The 15,221-nt window shown below is 49.2% G+C and overlaps 1 protein-coding gene and 1 non-coding gene across 2 annotated transcripts in view; both read left to right on the plus strand.

Moving 5' to 3' along the window:
* BCL2 (BCL2 apoptosis regulator) overlaps positions 1-15,221 on the plus strand; it is a 163,423-nt gene that overhangs the window by 127,312 nt on the left and 20,890 nt on the right. The gene's annotated exons all lie outside the window — the stretch shown is intronic.
* On the plus strand, positions 14,587-14,717 carry LOC150002484 (small nucleolar RNA SNORA33). Its single transcript, XR_016512884.1, has one exon. It is a non-coding gene; the product is annotated as a small nucleolar RNA SNORA33 (small nucleolar RNA).

Raw genomic sequence — 15,221 nt, forward strand, 5'->3', positions numbered from 1 at the left:
CTCCCGCTTCCGCCCCCAGGGTGGAAATTCCTCCTGAGCAGAGCCCGCATTTTGTTCATGGGGGCATGCTCAGGGGTTCCCAGAGCCTGCATGGGGCCTGGCCTAGAGAAGGCTCTCAGTAATGGTTTTGAACCCCAACGGAATCGACAGCAGAGGATTTGCCAGCCTTTCTTGACAGTATATCCAAAGGGCGACCTAGGTTGTGATCACTTTGAACATTATGAAGTTGTCTCCCTTAAATCTAGCTGTGCTTTCTTGACACAGATTAAGTCCATTTCCTTTCCAGTGGTTTAAAAGGCTTGGGGTGGTTTTTGAGCCATTCAGGAAGAAGGAATGCTGTGTATAAAGCCTGGATTCAATAAAACCAGATTTTTAAAAACAGCTCTTAGCATCTCCTACTACAGACACTGGTCTGGGCAGGGCTTTTTCTTTTATTGAATCCAGCTGAATAGCTCAACTGCGTTAATAATGGGGCTTCATTTCCAACCACTGCCTCCCAACCTTTTCCCCTAAAAGCCTTACGGTCCTTAAGCGACTGCTAATACATGAATAATTGCTGGTGGCATCATTTCCTGCCATGGTTTGACCACCGGGATGAGGTTTTTCTTCTTGTGCTTAATCTGGGCTTCTCAAGCCTGCCATGTGTTGGCCTGCAATATTCTATTTAAAACTTACTACACAAATCTAAGGGGAGCCACGATTTGGGTGCCGCTGAGTTTCTTTATGTTGCGAAATTAAAGATTCAGGGACATTCTGTTGGGCGTGTAGTAACCCTGGGCTGAAGGGGATCCAACCCGAAGGTCACCCCAAGGTTCGAACCTGGTACGTCTGTGGAGCACGGCAGCACCGTTTTGCAGTGTCCCCAGGATGAACCGGAAGATTGTATTTCCTACACTTCAAAAAAGATGCTATTTCTTCAGCTCCCACACAATCATGCTTCTTTTTTTTTTAAAGTTTCCCTGGAAGTTCTCTTTACATCGTAGTTGAGTGATGCCAGTCCTGTGCATAACTGGCAGGGTATCCCTTTAGAAGACAGACTGTTAAAAACACACACCTGTTGACGGGACTAGAGCAGAGCATCTAAGAGCACGGACTGGAGCCACACTGGCTTGAGATTGAACCCAGCCTGGCCACTTTCTAGCTGTGTGACTTTGGACAAGGTGCCTGCTCTGCTGTCTGCAGGTGGGGGTAATATAATAATAGGATCTACTTCGCTGGGTGAGTGTGAAGTTCAAATGCACTGATATTTGTCAGATGTTTCGATCCATGCTTGTACCCAGGGCTATGGGAATGCCTGCCGTTGCCAGTGTTTGTCGTTTTGTTGAACGTGGCCTTCATCGAGGATGAATAGAAGTTTATCTTTCCGTTGACCTGCAGCCCAATTTAGCAGAGGGTTATACGTTAGGAAAGACTTTGCCTATTAGACTTTCTTGGGTAAAAACGAAATATCATTTCTTTGCATCTGCAAGCCCGATTCGCTCCTTGCTCTGGGGCCCGTCTCTGTGGGGATGTTCAGGGCTTGCCATCACACTAAAGAAATACGACTGTCACATGCAAAGTAGCAAACTAAAGCTGGACAACAGACATCGTGACGCGTGAGATGCCGAGGAGACGTAGGTGTCAAGGCCGCTCGCTTGCATGGCCAGGTAAGGCCTGGTGGGAGGTCTGCAGGTGGCCGGGGCTGAGCTGGAGAACAGGGACAAAACTCGGGTGATGAAGACGAGAAGACGCCATGAGGTTGAAGAGGTGGAGAGTGACAGGGGCTGCTGGGGGGTTCGGAGGGAAGGGGTGAAACACTGGGGTGGCAGTGACTCAGCTTGTTAAAGGGACAGTGAAGATGCCACGCAGCCGTGGCCACGGATAGACTGCACTGTTCGCCTAGACCGTGCTAGGGTGTCAGTGAGACGGACGAGACTCTGGAGGTCTTCACTAAGAAGGCAGGAGAGTTTTTAGATTTGGTTGAATAGAAAAAAGGAAGTGAGAAGAGGGTAGGAAATGCTGTCTAGAAGGCTCATCACCCAGCTGTCACCCAACAGTGTCGTCCCTGCAAGGTGGTGTCCACGCTGGGCCTGGTCCATTCTCCAGTGAGGGAGGGGTAAAGACAGTTGGAGAAATAAAACACATGTTCTATATGGGAGTTAACGGGGCAGACCACGGCAGATCCCAGGAACGGTTTTCTGTTTTGGAAATGAAGAAAGGGTGGGTAATGTGTTGTGTGTGTCTGTGTGTGTGTGTGTGTGTGTGTGCGCGCGCGCGTTTTCTACTTCTTTGGGTCTAAATTTCTACTGGGACAGAGAGACAGAATGTAGAGTAGTTTTTGTTTATATGGATCCTCATTGTATTAGATTTTTATGGCCTTTTCTCAGAGCATCTTGATAATCTACCAACACAAAATAACTGTATTAGGTCATTCACCTGTCTCTTCCCCCTTCAAGTCTGTTATGTTCTCTGGCTGGCTGATGTTTGTTTCCTCCGGCAGGCCCACTCCGGTCTGAGTGAGGAGCAGGCAGTCCCCAGCAGCTCATCTGCATCATGGTCCGTTCCCTGTGAAGTGAAGGGAAATAAACAGCACGTGGGAGGGGGGAAATCTGTGTTCTAAGAACTGCTTTGGTTTACACATCTATAGATACACTCAACCAGCACTGCGGGTCACATGGACCGGCTGGTGAAGCTGAGCATGAGTCACTTTTCAATTACTCATAGAGAAAGAAATATGCCTCTAAAAGCCAGCCCCGCTGGCTCACACATGGAGCCGGGGGAGTGAGCAGACAGCCTCATAAAGCACTCGGGCCTCCCGTGACAGCTGGCAAGCAGGGTGCATCTGGGAGGGAAGACGGGTCCCGGGCCTGTGAGCTCTTGGCCATGCATTGTATTTGGAGGTGAGGGTCTCTGTCAATGCGAACCCCTGCCCTGAGGCACTGGGTGCTTGGGATAAATATTCCATCTAGCCAACTTCTCTTACAGTCTCGATGAGGCACCGGAACTCTTGATTAAGGCTTTCAGGGAGGGGCACAGTCCAATGGTGGAGACCACCCATCTGAGCCTGAAGCATGGAGAAGTATGTCAGTTCAACCAAAGGTCAGGTAGGGAGGGCCAAGGAGAGCGAGGTCCAAGAGCCTCATGGAGTCTGTGAACTTCAGCTGAGCCTTGAAGGGCTTAGTTCATCATGATGGAGCAGAAATTTCATCCTGGGCAAGATGGAAAACCCATCTGAGAAGAAAGGAAGGGTAAATGGCAAAGTCTGTGCCTTCATTTTATCCGTTGGGAGTCTAAATTATTTTGGCAGAAAGAAAACATATATATAGCAGACAAGAGAACCATCACAAGGAAGCCCAAGGCACTGCTTACTAAATTGGCCCAAAGGAGGGATTTCACCAAATGCAAATGAACAAAGAACAATACATGTGACTCAAAATATCCGTTGTGCTCTTAATGTGAGAGGGTGTGAGGCAAGAAGGTGACCTTTGAAAGGTTTTAAAGTTGTAAACTTTTGCAACCACATTGTTTTGATTGCTGGAAGGTTTAAGAAAGGATTACCTCAGGGTACCATTTTGGAAAAGTGATGTTTTAAAAAAATTACTTCCTGCATAATATTTTGGGACTTTTTTTTTTTTTTTTCATTCTGTTTTTGCTTTGAAGACACACAATTCAAAGGTCCATGAAATCGCTCAACCTTTCATGAGAAACTAATGCCCGGAAGAGTAGAGGTGCCAGCTCCTGATCCAACTGGTCTTCTGCTCCTGGTCCCTCTGCCAGAATTTTGGTCCACTGGAGCAGGGGTTCCCCCATCCTCACCCCCAAAGGAAGTGCCTTTGGCTTTGGTTTTCTTTCTAGCCACACGCCTCCCCCTTCTGAACAGGCCACTGGGGCAACGTGATGCCAAAATGGAGACATTGTCCCTCACACTGAATGTACGACTGTGGGCCAGACATTCCCTGAAGGTCTCCTCTGATATTTGGGAAACAGGAAATGTTAGGAAAATTTTTAATTTGCCTGGTCATGTGAAGTCCTCTTTCGATGTCGCAACAGAATTTTGGAAAGCAGTGCTGAGCTGTGGTTGTACCCTCCTCATCGGAGAACATTTGCTCCTTTGAGAATATGGTAGATTTGACTATCCAGCCCCAACTTCCCTCTTTCTAAAGCCTGACTGATGCCTAAAGCACAAACTCAGAAAAGAAACCCACTCAGTCTTCGTGCCGTGGTCAAGGGCCAGCAGGACTGCTGAGAGGGGCCCCAATGCCGGTCCCTGAGAAGGCCCCTGGCATTTAATGAAAGCGCCATCCCTGCAGACGTGGGCCCCATCTCCAGGACCCTCACTACCTGTGTTTGTAGGAGCTGGTGGATGATTAGGATCCCTTCCCACACATTTGGCTTTGATCATCTCCACGCAAAGACATTCAGATGCCAATAATTTAAAAATAAAGCAGCTTCGAGCGATCTTTCTGGGAGGCTGAAAATGCACCCTGTCTTGATGGGGGTGTGGGTTCAAGGAGGGTGTGCATCAAACTGTACCCAGGAAATGTGTTCATTTTGCAGTATGTAAATTTTACCTCCATGAGAATTTTTTTGATATGATAAAGTGGCTTGAGTTTCACAAAAATAAACAGTAGACAGGCTGTAAATGGCCCCATTAAAAAGGATTTAGAAACTTTTGAGTTGGCCAGCAGAAACTAAGAAATATACGTGGGCAGTCCCCGCCATACGGGAAATCTTTGCAAGGTGAGCAGGTTCGGCCCTGTTTACAGAAACGACAGCTGGTTTATGTGCACGCGTCTGTGTTTTCGTAGGTGGGTTTAAAAAAAATCTTTATGTCCCATTTTTGTTTGGCTCATTTCCCTATTCAATTGGATTTTGTCTTCTATTTCCTGAGCACGGCTCCCCCACGGCACCTAATATCCCCAGGCCCGTAAAAAGTAGTGGATGCCCAATAAATGTCCACTCAACCCCGGAGATGGAGTGCTTGCTGCCCCTCACTCTGGAACATTCTACTGAAATCAGTCAGCGCACGTTGGCCCTCGGGGCATATGTAAAAATGGAAAGTGAAAGGAGACGCATCCATACTTACACTAGTTTTGAGAAAATTCCCAGCTATCTTTGCTTCTGAAAAGCCTATTGCAGAACTTTTACTCTGGAAAAACTATTTTTGCCCAACCGGAATAAGAAGACATGTGCTCCGTGATGATATTCATTTAAAAGGAAGAAAACTGAGTTCATGATTATGTCTGAATGTGGGTGGATGGGGGCCACGGTACCCTTGCCTTTTCTCGTTCTCTCTCCTCCTCCTCGTGGCAAATCAGAAGAACAGGTGTGGAAATTCCCGCAAGGGAGACTGTGTCAGTTTCCACGTTTGTATAGAGTTTCGTGTTTTTTGGTGACAAGTCAGTCTTTTTTTCACCCTCATCTTGAAACTAGAGAGGAAGGGAATGGAAGGGCGAATTGCTAATATCAGAGGCTTCTGGAAATTCCCCTTTTATGGTACATGAGTCTTCTTAAGAATAGCTTTTTTCAGTTGTGTTTTTGTGATCTGGGTGAAAAATCTGTCTGCCCAGCCATCCCTCCGGTTCCTTGGTCCCTCAGCCCCGCTGTCCTCCGGGCACGTGAGGCTGACGACGGTGGGATGGAGGAGGACCTGACGTGCACCGCCTCGGTGGAAGGAACTCAGTGCAGATATTCTTGTAAAAAGTAGATAACCTGAGCGTAATTTCTATTCATGTGACTTTAAACAATTAACTGATCCAGTATCTTTTATAAACTGGCTACTCTCCCATGAACTAGTGACTCACCCCGGCTGAGTGGTGGTTGGTGTTTTGTGTGTTAATGTGCGAGATCGGTTCCAGCCCGGCTTAACTGAAGCCGACCGACCTGTTTGCCAGTCGGTATAATGCAAGGTTATTCTAAAGCCTAGAATTTTTTTTTCCCCACGCAGCTTCAGAGAGTGCCTAACGAAAGAAAGATGGCTGTGGGCCTTGGGTCCCAGTGCTGGGACAGGCTTGTGTCCGAGGTGCCCCCGGGGGACCGGCCAGTGCAGGGCCAGCAGGTAGAAGGGGCCGCCTCGAGGAAGGTGGGTCTTGCTGTGTTGGGACTGGCTGGCTGGCCTGGGGCGCTTGGAGGATCCAACAGGGACCGGTGGTTGGAATGTGGGCGAGCGTGTGACAGCCAGCCAGTTCCAAGGCTGCACCATGAGAAACTATTCTAATTAGCAAAGTCCCTGCTGGGGTCAGGTCCCTCGGAGGCCAGGTGAAGGTATCGTTTTGTGATGGCAGAGGGAGGTGGTAGGCTAAATGCCTTCACCCGGAGCTGTTCTAGGCAGTTACTTATTAATTGCACCTCAAGGCACCACTAGGGTAGCCTAGAAAAATACCCCTTTAGCTCCTCTCCCCGTGACTTCCCCACTTCCCGACATGCGCACCCTGCACCCTGGCAGCGTGGGAAACAGCAGAGGCCTCCCACCTGGGACAGCCGTTCTCCCTGGCCTCTGGGGTTTGCAGCCCGCTCCCACCTGCATCAGAGGAACCCTAGACGCTAGGCCAGGTGGGTTCAGACCGGTCGGAGCCTCTCTTATGAAATGTCTTGACTTTTGAGTTTCTTTTTCCTGCCACATTATGCCCCGAATATGTTTGTTTTCTTTCTAATTTGGGCTTTGAAAAAAAAGAATGTTTGGGTACAGTGTAAAAGTTTTTTCATGTCCACTTTGGAAACTCCCTAGTCATCCTGAAACCGGACAGGTGCCTGTTCGTTTCTCTGTCAATACACAGTGCGTGTGGGCCTGACAGCAAGCCACGGGTTACCTCCGGGTCGCTGGCCTGGCTCGGTGTTCGAGGACAACACAGCCCCCGTTAGGAGTCAAGCCGGCCTCTCCCCATTTTTTTTTTTTTTTTTTTGACCTGATAGAGACCACATAGTGTTCTCTTCATGGTATTTTGATAGCACATGGTGTATAAACACAGGTGTGACCTTTACAATGTGCACAGCGTTACAATTAGAATAAGTGCGAGAAGATAAAGCCAGCTGGAGGTTAAGGTTAAAGCTGAAAACAGCTAAGGCTCATTTTCACTGAAAACAATGTCCCCGAGCCAGGCAAGGGACTCTGTCCTGTGCCCGCGTGCATGGCTTTATGAACCAGTCCCAAGAGAAGGGTTTCCATGAAATAAGCCACCTCTTGAGGTGCAGGCAGGCTTGGTGACACTCCATGGATGCCCTCCCGGGCCACGCTCCGGGTGGCGTGTTCCTGACATCTGTCTGGGTGGAGGGGAGCCGTGGAACTTGGTTTCAAACAAGGCATCATGAAATGCCATGCTGGATGGCATTCCACTTGTCCAGGCCTCAGTTTTGTCACTTAAAAAATAAAGGGACTTGGGATGTGGGCCCTATTCCTTCAGTTTCTTGCATTCTGGTTTTTCCAGATAGAGGCTCAGCCTGGGAACCTAACTCCATTTGGGTACTTAATTCCTCAGGAAAAAAATAAAATTGTCAGACCCACAATTAACTTAATTGTTTATTTGTACAAAGGCTTTCTTGCTTAGCTCCAGGACTTGCTGTCTAAATTTAAAGGAGGGTGGCCCCAGATTCCTGTTCCCAGGAGTAACTGCGGTGGTTTTTTCTTGCTGTGCGCCAGCTGGGGGGATGGGTGTGGCAATGAGAGGAGGAAAGGGGGAGAGCAAAGCCTCCGAGGTTCACACCTCCAGCCTCAGGGCTGCCCCTCTGGGCAAGGGCTTCTACCTGACCCTCTGGCCCCCTGGGAAATCAGGGCTCTGGGCACAGAGACCCCCTTGGGGTGACAAAGTCCACTCGTTTGCAGTTACTAAGCAGAGAGGGGGCCCCGCAATTCCTAGGCCTCTGAAGGAAGCCTGCTGGTGTTTCTGTGAATGTCAAGGGAACGGGCAGGTGGACGCGACACTGTCACGGTGCTCGGGTGAGAACAAGATGGGGAAGCACACCTGTGGGCGTCGAGGGTGGGCCTTCCAAGCCTCCCAAGCAGAGTTTCTCAGCAGCGGGCAAGTTTGCCTCCGAGGGGACAGTTGGCCAGGCCTAAGTCCTACAGCCCAGCCACATCTTGTAAATGGAAAACAGTAGGCTGGCATCAGTGGGACAAGTCGTTTGCTGTTCCCCGGCCCCCACTTCCAAGGCACAATCCACTGCCCCTTGCTGCTGGACAAGGCTTGTGTGACTTCTTGCTTGCTTCACTCCTGTGCCTCTCCCTCCTTTTCTGCGGCTATTCCTGGGCATTATTCAGGGCTAAATTGGTTTCTGGCCTTACAGCTCACCTTGGTCACACCCGTGGTCCACACCGGGGTCCTGGGAGGTGGACGCTGAGCCTCAGACCTGCAAAGAGAAATGGGGAGCGGGGTGACAAGCAGTCCTGCCCACCTGTACCCCCTGCCTGCATCGCTGCATGTCTCTGTCCCTTCCCTGTCTGCTTGCCCTTCCCTGTCTCCATCTTAGCCACTCTCTGCTCTTCCCTCCCCACACCAACAGGAGGCAGCAGAGAGCAGAAGACAAGTTTAAAAGCACTACCCCCACGCAAGGAAAACACCCCTCACCTAGCACCCCGTCTTCCCCGTGCCCCCTCAAGCACGTCGGCTCTTTGAGACCCTCCTCTCCCACCAGGCTCTCTCCCCACCCTCACCCCCAAAGAGCCCTCCCCACGCACCGCACCCCACATTCCATGCCAACCTGGCTATGGGTCAGGTTCAGCCTCCTGACTCCTCTGGTATTATGCACTCGCTGTGTGGCTTCTCAGCCTCTCAGGTGAGGATACGTTGACTGTCCATCCCTCGAGGTGCACGCTGCGCTCTGGCCTGCTCTTTCCCCTTCGCCCAGGACAGTGCCTTTCAGGGTCTGGGTTCGGCTCAGTTCTGTTAATTGATAGAGGGGACACTGCCTGCCCGGGGTGCCCCCGCCAAGGAACACCATCTCGCATTCTCCTCCCAGCCTTTCTAGCCATGGCTACCGTGCCCTCTTCATCTCTCTATGGACAGATCAACTAAGACCCAGAAGCATTAGATATTATGGCCAAAGGTCATAAAGCTGTGAAACAGTGGGCTTGGAAGTCTTCACTCCAGGCTAGATTCTCCCGCACACCATGTTACTGTCCCAGTCCAGAGAGTCCTTACACTCCCGGACCAAAGTATAATGACTTTATCTTCCTTGAGCAAAGCACAATATTTATGGATTAGGCTGTTTAAATACTTGTAATTTTGATTCATTTATTCATTCTGCAAACACAGCTTTTACCAGGTGCCAGACACTGTTAGAACCTGGGAAGACAGAGATCAGTCACCCACAGGTGCTGCACTCCAGGAGGAGGCAGACATGTGGCAGAGGGGTCAGCAGTGAGCAGAGAGGGGCAGAATCAGAAATGGGCGTGATGGGGAGGCGACGGGGCTTGGTCAAGAAAAGCTTCGCAGAGGAAGGGACGTACGAGCAGAGTCTCGAGAAGGACAAGGGTGTGCCGTGAGCCGGGGTCAGCTGGGCGTGTGAGGTTCGGGGGTGACGCTGCCAGTAGGTACAGGGAGTTTAAGGCATGAGGGGGCAGGGGGGAGGTGAGGCTGGAGGCAGGAATCAGTTCACCCTGTGGTTGATTGGGAGCCGCTCAGGGCATTTAGACCGACACGGACGCAGCGCTTTGTGGTTGAAGAGGAACCCCCGGCAGCAACGCAGAGGGCAGGCTGGAGCGGGCAGCGTGAGGGAAGGTCAGGAGCCATGCAGCAAGGCCAAGGGAGCTGGCCTCTGGGGGACTGGAGGAGGGGGCACCCACGTGGTAGAGATGATGATGATGGAGGTCGGTGGGGAGGGAAGAGGGAGACATTGAGGATCGCTTTTCTGTGCTTTGGTCTAAGCTGTAGGCTGTTGTTGGGCTGATGGGCTTCTAGAGGCAGAGTTAGGCCAAGCTCAGTAAGTTCACTTTGGGATATATTGGGTTTGAGGTACCTGATGAACATGTGGATATATTTGGTTCCAAATTAGGGTTTAAGGCTCGTAACGGATTTGGAGCCATCAGCCCAGAGACCCCTAACCAGGGCTGTAGCTGCAGTCAGGGGCGTGTGAGCTCTCTCATGCTTGGGCGGCGGCTGTTCCCATCCATCCATCCCTGTTTGTGAAATAGTACTGCGTTATCCTTGACCCTGAGCTGCCTGCCCCAGGTCGACAGGACTGGCTCAGAGTTGGAAGGTCTAGGTAGGTGATGAACACGTGATTGTCACCCTCTCTGTGCCTTTATGAGATTAGGACTATCCCCAGCAGCCACCTCAAGCCTCCCCTTTTCAGGACCACACCTGAGTTTTAAAGACGATTGCCTAATAGAAGGTCCTCACCCCTCTATGGCAGCTGTGTGTCTTCTCTGGACTTGCCCTTGGCTTTTGATGTAGCCATTTCTGCATAGAGCATTCCCAGCGGGGACCCCATGGCTGAGTTAGTGCAAGGTCAGGTGTTCTCCTGTTGGATTAGAAATTCCTTCCTGAGGAGGACCGGGCTGGGCTTCCTGCACCAAAGTCTTGAAGAAATATAGCTTCGACTGATTTCATAACTCTTCTTCAAGGCCTGTAGAGAGCTCAAAGGCATCAGCTCTAATTTGAATTGTCTTTTATTTTTAGAACTTACTTTGACTAATGGTGTTAAGAAATCAGATCCTAAAATCAAGAACTACAAATCCTGCAAAAAAAAGAGCCTCACCAGCTTCAGACATTTCACACTGCTATTTTCATACATGCAATTCCCATCACTCGTTGTCATAAAGAGGGTCCCCAGGAAAAGGAAATTGAGATTGCTAACATTGAAATGGGAAGCTGAGAGAGGAATGGAAGGGAAACACAACTACCAAACGTCAGTCCCTGTGTGATGTGCAGATGCCACTTATTCTGATGACTACTCAAGACGAGTCTTGTTTTCCAGGTTTTATGAATCAAGAGACTGGGGCCCTGAGAAGGGAACCATCTCATCTAATGTGGGCTGGAATTCAGCATTCCAGGTAAAGGCAGGAGAGCCACTAACTAATCCATCCAACTCCTTGACACCGCTAGTAATTCTCAGGCAAGGTTTGAGCCCTGTTTTGCCTTATTCCAAGTCTGCACCCCTTGCTCTTCATCAAGCTGCCCCTGGGAGTGTGGGAAGTGGAGGTGCAGGATCAGAGGCTGGTTTTCTCAGGTGCACGGAGGGGGGCAGGCGGTAGAGCTTCATGCAAGCGAATTGCATGCCATCTGGAATCTGAGCTGAGGTTACCTGGGTGTGAGAGCTGCTTATATTCTCTGCTGAAGGAGCCATTGGCAGACAAGTAGCACACACTGAGAAGGAAGATCCAGTAGAGTGAGGCATTATCACCTGGCCAGTAAACCGCCCCGTTAGAGCAGGTGTCCTGCAAACGTCACCGAACCCACGTAATTACATCTATCAGTAAGAAAGGGACCTCTAACGTGTGCTGAGGACAGGCATGGGGGCTTATCGTTGTTCCTCCTGGGACTGCTTTGCACTTCTGCTATTCAGTAGTGAGAACCTGTAGGGTAGCCCTTTGTAAATTGGTTGGTCGGTTAGTCTGACGGAAGCCCCAGGCACAGTTGTTAGGAGGCTGAAGAGTAGAGCCAGTCCTCACGGTGTGTTCTGCCTTCACGTGACTTGACAGTAACTCCTGAGGTGTTTGGGCCAACTGGGGGGAAAGTGTTTACAAACGAATGAAAGAAAATCTTTCACTTTAGAATTTTCTGGAAAGAGATATGTTTTTAAAATTCAAGCACCTCGCACTGGGTGCACAAGGTGTTACCAACCGGTGATTCTGCTCAGCAAATAAGGACCACATCAAAAGACCAGGCTCAGTACCAGCGCCCCATTTCTGCTCCCAAGGCATTGACACTGGTTGGGTGTCAAATGTGCATTTCTAAAGAACTGTTTTCCCTTCGTTGTGTAAACAAGCTCCTGATGTCTCGTACAACACGGTCTGTTAGAGAGTCTCTAGTAAGCGAGAGGAAGCAGTTAGAACACGAGGATGCCGTTGGGCAGGGGTCTCAGCACATCCCGCCCAGGTCCCTGCTTGAAGATCTGATTTGGTATTTCTCAGAGTGTTGTCCAAAGCGGACCTGCCAGCTGCTGTAGATTATCCTCAGAGAGAGCAGCTCCTAAGCTTGTTACTTCCCCGGAAGGAGCCAGGCCTTGAGAATTAGCCCACGGGCCCGCTGAACTCTGTTTTCTAGCTCATTTATTCCACGGCTCGATGCACCCCCGAAAACCTTCATATAACAGAAAGCCAGTGTTTGAGGGGCATTTGGTTTCAACTTGCTTGTGTTTGAACATTTATATTTATAATAGTGCTAATCTCTAAGGGACTCAAATCACATTAAAAGCTTTATCTAAGGCTGCCAAGGAAATTAGCATGTATCCACATGACTGGGGACGATGAGAAATTGGGTTGGGCCTACAGAAATTTAATAAGCTCTGACTTTCATTTCAATCATCTTTTCCATGAGATTTTGTTTTGCCCACGCAGGCAGGCATTCCCGGGGACACGCTCCTCCGCCCCCCACTTCCAGCCTGGGCAGCCACCTTCACCCCTGCTCCCTCACCTGCAAGGACTGCCCGGTCGGTCTTGTCCTTCTCAGAACCCTCGAGGCCCACGTGTCTGCGTCACACAGTCTGCCACGTAGGCTGTCCTCTCTTGTGTTGCCCCTTCCGACTTCCCACAGACTGGCCTTCGACTAGAGGGGTTCGGGGGGAATGAGTGTAGTTTTCTCTTGAGTCCACTCCGGAGCTGAGGTCATGCTAGACACATAACTGGTGCTCAGTGAAGAACGCAGCGGGAGGGTCTTTCCGTCGGGGGGCGGAATGGGACGGTGGGAGGGGCATGAACCATGGGGGAAAGTAAGGGGAAGGGAGTTTTGAGGGGAAATCTGCACAGATTAATTAGAGGCTAACACATAGAAAAAGCACAAGAAGGGGGAAATTGCCTCTGAGCAGTCAGTGAGATAAAAGAGAAGCAGGGGCTGCCCCTGGTCGCCTCACAGGGGAAGAAACCAAGATGACTTACCGAGTCATTAGGAGCTGCTACAAAGAGAACACGGTAGAGTGAGGATGAAAAGAGGCCCCATGTGTCTTCTTGGTGGAGATGATGTGGCTCGGTCCTCTGACCAACTGGAGAGGCACGGTAGGAGTCTCCCAGGGGAGGTGGGAAAGTCAATGCCCACTCTCCCAACCCAGACAACTCCATCCTGAGCGTCAGACTTGAGGTTGCAATCCACCGTTTCCAGAGCTGCTTCTTCCAGAAGTTCTCCCAACTGTGTCTGCTAAGCATCGGCCTGGCGAGGCACCTCTGTCTAAATCTCCGTCTTCACCCTCCGTAGAGACCGCTGGCCTTTCAGACTGAAACAGCTCACGAGAAGGCTGAGCAGAGTCTGGTTCTAGATAGGTGCCCCACGGTAAGGTACAGAGAAGGCTTATGGGAACAAAACCAAAGGCTGAGACAGAGTCGGGGTGGGGTGGCAAATTAACTGGGACCAGAGAAGGAAGAAAGAGTAGATCTACATTGCCATGAAAGAAGAAAAGTTATTACAATGCCCTACGGACAGAACAGTGATGTTCCTGGTTTTCTTTGGGCCCTGCTGGGCTCACCACTGTTGCTGAAGGGCAGAGCAGTGTTTCCCATGGACTCCACTCCTGACATGATGCTGCTGAAGGAAGAAGAGACATTTTAGCAATCTTTCTACCAGATCTCCGTTCCTTGCATTTTTCAGGCTGACACTAGCAATTTGGGGTGGGTGGGAATCACATCTGGACAAGGGAAAGCTCTCTCCCCAAATGTAACAGCCTTAGGTCAGGGGAAGCCCCTCTGTAGAGAGCAGAGTATAGTTTAGCATCATGTTTGATTCCTAACAAAAACTAGATAAACGGTTAGAAATCAGTTATCAGCAGCAAGCCGTCCCTTCTTCACCCTAGCCCTCTGCCAGGCTGCGGTAATAACAGGGCTGCTTTTCAGGCTTGAAAGGAAAATAAGAGATTCCATCCAGAAAAGGCTCGTAAAGGAAGGCTGAGTTATTGCATTATTATTTTGACTCTCACTCTTAATATATGAATTAATATATGAATGATTCCAGTTTTTTTTCATATGGGTCGAGGGTGGTGGAATTAAATCTCTCTGGGTTAGACCAGTGACTCAGAAACAACTCTGACCCCCGTCACATCAGCCAACATTTATGATCTCAATGAGCCTGACTTTTTTTCTGATCATTTAAACTTCTTCAGAGAGACAGAGGTGTTGGAAATAGGCAAGTCACCACTACCTTCAAGCTTAGAACACCTTGGTTCCGGGAAGCCCATTTAGCTGGGAGTCAGTGATGTCTAGGGAGGCCATTTGAGAGAGCAGAAAGGCCAGATGTTTGATGTCAGAATTCTGGGTTTGAGTCCTGGTTCTACCGTCCATTCACCATGGGTGCTTGGCATAGTTACCTCTTGTGGGTCACCTGTAAAGTGGGGGTGACAGCAGTCATAACATCTGTTGTTTGTGAGGGTCAAACCAGTTGATAGATATGGAAACTGTACATCACCTCTACCATGCCATGTGACTATTTGTTTTCATTGACAAAGATACATTTATAATCAGGGGAAAGAAAGCCAGTAAATGAGTCTGCTTACCTGAATGTGTTTATGCAGAAAGTTAGAGAAAACTGGCAATAGTAAAGCCATGTTAACGAGCCTTAAAGACATTGAAGTCATTAAGGTCCCTGAAAATGGCTACAAGAAAAAAAATAAATAAATAATAATAATCAGGGGAAAGAGAAGACTCTGCTTCATTCTTGATAGAGTTCACTCTATAGCATCGCTTTTTGTGTCCTTCCGTGTTCCAGGCAGCAGACCAGAGACCAAGCAGGTCCGTTGCCACGTCCTAGTATTTATTAGATTGCATCAGTGTGAGATTCAGTCCTTATCCAGCAACCAAAGGATCATTTTCGGCTTTTAAAAATAAGGATGAAAGCCCAAGAGCCAGAAAGATGAAGGATTCTGTTAATTTTTTTTTTTAATAACAAATCTTTTCATATATTCTCTTCTCATTTATATGGTGCTGGTAATTTTCAGAATTAGATTTTCCTCTGGGCATTTCATACTAAAAATGATGAAGTTCCTTGTTCCTTGTAATTGCATTTCTTTTGATTTTCTCTTATTATGACTTGCATATCACTGACACTTTTTTCCTGGAATGTTAAAAGTATACATCATCCAGCTAAAAGGAAAAAATACTGTCTTAA

This window comes from Furipterus horrens, unplaced genomic scaffold (genome assembly GCF_987537825.1).
Source record: "Furipterus horrens unplaced genomic scaffold, mFurHor1.1.pri manual_scaffold_8, whole genome shotgun sequence".
NCBI classification, from domain to species: domain Eukaryota; kingdom Metazoa; phylum Chordata; class Mammalia; order Chiroptera; family Furipteridae; genus Furipterus; species Furipterus horrens.